We start from the raw sequence: 5,992 nt of genomic DNA on the forward strand, positions 1-5,992 counted from the left end.
GTCGTCCCCGAGCAGCGTGGCCAGTCCGGACCAGGAAGGAGTGCCCCACGCACCCACCCGACCGTGCCGCCGCCTCATCTCCTCCCACCTCTCGCCCCTCCGGCCGAATAGGCGGAACCCCCTCCCCCGCCTCCCACCGCCTTCCCGTGCCGCCCACTCCGACCTCGCCGTCCCCGAGCAACAGCAGCAGCAGCAGCGCTCCACCCCCTCACGCTAGCCTAGGGCTTCCGCTCAGGTATCGCCCCCTATGACCTTGGCCACTTTGTTGCCTCCCGGTAGAGCAGAGATTCTACTGCTTGTCTTGTGTTTTTCTGGGTTGCTGCGTGCGCGCGAGAGAGGAACTTACTCCCAGTGAACTTACTAGCATTTTATGTTACTGCTTGATTACTAGCATTGGGTAGCACCAGTAAACCTTATTCCGTGTATATTCACCTAGGTTACATCACCACAGCTCTATTTAAATCTCATTGCCGAAATTATATCTAGCAAATATCATCTCTGGCACTGCTTGTGCTTGTATGTGTTTGTAAATTGAAAACCTGGAGTAGAACAAGTCCATGCATCACAATCTATCATAATCTATTCCCAAGCTATCACAATCTATCATAATTTATGTGTCCAACTATCATAATTTGATTAGTTCCATAAATTTGTATGACCACAGATTTAGAAAATTTTCATAGATTTGTATGACCAAAGATACAGTTCAGATTTGATTAGTTCCATAAATTTGTATGACCAAATATATATTTCAGATTTGTATAGTTTCAGAGATTTGTATGACCAAAGATACAGTTCAGATTTGAACTGTTTCAGAAATTGGTATGACCAAAGATACTATTGTATATAAATGGGCTGCTGTAGAACTGTTCTTCATCTTTACAGTGCTGTTGTATAGAAATATGCTGAACTTTCTGCTCTGATTGTTGCTCAAAGAAATTTAGCAAAAAAATGGGGTCCTGGGAGACGCTGCTGCTGCTTGAGGCCCTTGAGAGGCCCTTCGTGTCGTGATGATTTTGCAGGTACCCCGAGAGGCCCTTGAGTTTGCCAGAATGTCAATTAACTTCCGTTCCGGCAAATTCGGGTACTCCATATGTCCTATTTTTAGCAAAGATCATGCTGAAATTTTCCGTGAATTTTAGCATGACTTTGCTAAAAATCGGACATATGAGGTACTTGCTACTAATGCATGGGCCGGGGTATCTTAGTACTTAATTAAGTAGGATCAACTGCCCCTTTATTCTTGCTGTATTAAACCATAGGTGGCAATAGAGCTAAGTGATTAGTGCCAAGTGATTAGGCCCAACCTAGGGTGCCTCGGCATCGATAAACCCTAAATGATGAAAACTTAACTTGGCTGCCCCGAATGCCTCGGTGTCGATGAGAACCTAAATGATGTACGCTTAGGCTTTTAGGGTGCCTCGGTGTCTACAAACCCTAAATGATGAAACCTTAGGCTTTTAGGGTGCCTCGGTGTCGACAAACCCTAAATGATGAGACCATGATCTTGTTCCTTGACAATAACCAACTTTTTGACCAAACTTTTTTCCTATTTAGAGCGAAACATGGCCCACAACGATGAGGTCGGTGGTTCGGGCGACAAGCAATTCTGGGAGCTGTCCCAGGATATGTCGTCATCATCATCGGACGACAAAAGTCTCCCGGCGGGGTGCGACTGGTGCCACGACGATTGAGGTCTGTGCGACATGCCTCACCTGGACGATGATCGGCGCTTCAGCATTAAGCTCGAGGAGACCTTCGAAGTTGAAATGGTACACAACGACGACAAGTGTTATTTTCATAATTAAGCATGACTTCAACTATTTCAACATGTAATTTTCATCTTTTACAATTCGAGTATAGCTTATCCCATGCCATGCAAGACGCTATGTCTTGGAGAGGATGGATTTTGAAGACCATGAAATTTCTGAAACAAAGAAAATTCACCTAAGGACTCATCACGATGTGGACTTTGAAGTAAATCTAGATAATTCTGAGAGTGTAACCCATTTTGTTTGCAAAAATTGGGAAGCATTTTGCAAGATGTATAGTTTTGATGAGGGTATGCTTATCACCATGGATCTTGGTAATCCTGACATCAACCAAGACAATATGAACATTTGGGTCCTTGTTGATATGCCTCCAGTTCTACCGCTACGTGAGTTTCTCAAACATAGTTATTAGCTAATTTATATTGTTTATTTCAAAATATTTGACAACTTATTTCCATTGACAGCTTATTTTTATTGTTCAAAGAATGTGCGGGAGATGGTAGACAAAACCCACTACACCGATGGCTCCGAATTAACAACTTACAAGGAGAAAAATCATTTGGTCGGATTTTGTACTGACATTGAGAATTACAATATCTACAATCAAACTCCTCAACATTATGGTAAATACGTGCCGCTAGTGCATGTGTTCAACTACGGTAACTACCATGGAGATACCCTGGAAAGATTTTTACTATTACGACATCCGTGCATCTTTTGCATACTTCTAAAACTAGTACATCATTGCTAACTATGAAGTTATTACTATGTTTTTCAACAAATAATCCCAGAGAATTGTGTGCCTCATATGATGTATCTGAAAGGTAGTGTTAATGTTTTGAACATACAGCCAGGTCGTCCTACGAATCTCAACTGTCCATACGAGATTTCTGAAAGAAGTGGAGACATGAAAATCAAAGGATGGAAAAAATGTATGGACAGTCGTAAGGAGCTTCTTGGAAGCAAAACGAAGCGAAGCGCAAGAATTGGAGACAGGATGTTCTCCATTCTCCATAATGGAGAGTCAGGGTCTATATTGTTTTATGCTATTTTAGCTTAAATAGGATATTTAGGTCCTGCCTAATACTGATGATCATGTGCTAAGAACAATTAAGTAGGGTTGGTTCGAAGACTATCAAGATGATGATCGTATGACTTGTTATGAATAACGAGTAGAAGTTGTATGATGATGATTAGTAGGACTTGTTAGGATTAGTATTACTTCCGACAAACTCGATACTCGCGGTCTTGAGACTTGTAATGTTTTATCTTTGTTCGGTCTTTTGAATTCGGAGACTAATATGATGAATTGTATTCGGAGACTAATCTTCTATTGTATTCGATGAATCTGATGTTGCTGTGTGCTGCTGTCTATATTCTATCCAATAATATATTTTGTAACCTGTGCAAAAATCAGAAAAGCAAAAAAAATAAAACCTAATATTCATACTAATGGCGCACCACACAAGACACTAATGGCGCACTGTGATCATCACACTAATGGCGCATTAACTGCTGGTGCGCCATTAGTATGCCAAAGCACATGGGTACATATGGCCCCCTGGGAGGCATTCTAATGGCGCACTACAGGCTATACTAATGGCGCACTACGTGGTGCGCCATTAGAACACCAGATACTAATGGTGCACCGGTGGTGCGCCATTAGAATTTAATTCTAATGGCGTGATGCCAGTGGCGCATCGGTAGTGCGCCATTAGAAGGAAAATTTGGTGCGCCACTAGCATGCCTTTTCCTAGTAGTGAGGGGGTCGCGGAACAAGCTGCCACGTGCGATTGCGCTATAAGGCGTCGAACTCCTCCTGTATCGCATGGGGATCCCGAAGGGCAGCACGAGCGGAGGTGGGGATGGGTGATGGCGTCGACGTCGAGGCAGTGCACACATACTCGTCGGCAGAGTAGCGCGTACTGGGTCGAAGCACTCTTGCTCGGGCAAGGGTACTCACACCAAGTGACGGGGCAGCAGGGCCGGCGGGTGCCGCAGAGGCAGGGGCCATGGCGGCGGGGGCACCCGGTGCAGCAACACCTGGTGCGGAGGCAGGGGCCGCGGTGGTGGGGGCACCCGGTGTGGCGGCAGGGGCCGCAGCGGCAACAGCGTCGGCCGATCCGACGTCGAAAGAGGCGACGGGCAAAGTTGACATCGAGCCCGTCGTAGGCGTGGCGGGCGAGGTGCCGGGACCAACCTCATATGAGGGAGACGAGGACCCGGGGGCCCGCTCGGACTCGACCCCGGGGGAGGGTGTCACGAAGCCAGGTGGTGGCGGCATAAGGCGCCGTGCTGGGGGTGCCACTGGGGGCTGCCGCCGCGCATCACTCCACGAAGGGGGCGTGGGGGCCGGCGTCGAAGGGGCCGAAGCCGGAGGATCCTGAAAAGAAAGGGAACACCATCTCGACAAAGTACACATGCCTCGAGGTGTACACACGATGAGTGATAGGATCATAGCACCGGTAACCTTTGGTATTAGGAGGGTAGCCAAGGAAGACGCATGGGACGAATCGTGGTGCGAGCTTGTGTTGCGTGGTGGACGTGGTGCTAGGATAACAGAGACACCCAAAGATGTAGAGACCATCATAGGACGGTGGTGTGCCGAAGAGAAGGTGGTGAGGGGCGTAGTTCCACCGAGGGCGATACGGACGGATGTTAACTAAGAGAGTGGCGGTAGCGAGGGCATCGGGCCAAAACCGAGCGGGCACGTTAGAGTGAAAGAGTAACGTGCGAACACAGTCATTAAGAGTGCGGAGAATGCGCTCGGCGTGGCCGTTTGCTGGGAAATGTAAGGGCAAGTCAGACGGAAGATGGTGCCGTGAGAGGTGAGAAGTGTGCGAAGAGCGACGTTGTCAAACTCTTTTCCATTATCAGTTTGGAGTGCAAGTATGGGGCTACCGAACTAGATGGTGACATAGGAATAAAAGGCGATGAGTGTGGCTAAAGCATCGGATTTACGACGAAGGGGAAAAGTCCACACATAATGAGAGTAATCATCTAAAATCACCAAGTAGTATAGATAGCCCGTATTACTCGCAACGGAAGATATCCAAACATCACTATGAAGTAATTGAAACGGAAAAGAGGAAACTGAAGAAGACGCACTAAAGGGAAGACGAACGTGCTTGCCTAAGCGACAGGCCTCACAAGAGTGCTCGTCGAGCTTATCACATGAGAAAGAGAAACTCCTAAGGATTTGACGTAAGACGGTGTGGTTGGGGTGACCCAAGCGAGCGTGCCAAAGGTCAACACCGGCGGCAAGAGCAACAGGTGTGGAGGTGGAGGCGCCGGCGTGCACGGGGTAGAGCTCATCGGGACTGTCACATCGGTGAAGGACCATTCGGGTACGGGCGTCTTTCACAGAAAAGCCGACGCCGTCAAATTCAACAGTAAGTGGGTTCTCACGAGTCAGACGACGCACAAAAACTAGGTTTGTGACTAAATCAGGTGAAACACGAACAGTAGACATAGTGATGGGTGTGGAAGAGGAGGGAAAGCTAGTGCTACCGATATGAGTAATAGGTAAGGAGGAGCCATTGCCGACGGTGATACGAGTGGGTGTGTGAACGGGAGTGGAGGAGGTGAGGTTACCGAGATGAGCTTCCATGTGGCAGTAGCACCTGAGTCCATGTACCAGTCGCCTCCACCGACAGAGCTACTCTGCGGCGGTGCAGAGTTCTGGGCGGCGAGGAGGGTGGGGTCCCATGGCACAACTACCGGCAACGGCGGAAGGCCCCCGTAGGGCAGCGCCGGGACGGGCGGGCCATAACCACCGAGGGGCGGCAGCGCGGGTAGGGCGCCATAGCCGGCGCCGATGAACGCCTGGTGGCCAGGGGGAGAGCCTACTGATAGTGCGGAGCCCCCCGGCGTCCTGGGCCTGCGGCTGCTGCAGGCGGCGGCGCCCGCCGCCACGCCGGTTGCGTCGGCCCCCGTTCCCTTGCGGGTGCTGTGGGGGAGGACGTGACAGGATTGACGCGGCAGGTGAAGCGGTTCCACCGCAGATAATGAAGTAGCCTGGAGAGTCCATGGAAGACGTCAGAGGCAAAAAGAAGAGGAAGGGGGCAGCGGCAGCGGCGCGTCAAGTTAGGGTTGCGGCGCGACGGGGCGGCAGCGGTGCGGCAGGGGGGGCGCGGCGGCGGCAGTAAGTCAGCGCAACGGGTGGGAGCAGAAGCGACGCGGTGGCGTCAGAGGAGGACGCGGCGGCGGCGGCGTGCGTG

Source organism: Triticum dicoccoides, chromosome 2A, assembly GCF_002162155.2.
Source record: "Triticum dicoccoides isolate Atlit2015 ecotype Zavitan chromosome 2A, WEW_v2.0, whole genome shotgun sequence".
NCBI lineage: Eukaryota > Viridiplantae > Streptophyta > Magnoliopsida > Poales > Poaceae > Triticum > Triticum dicoccoides.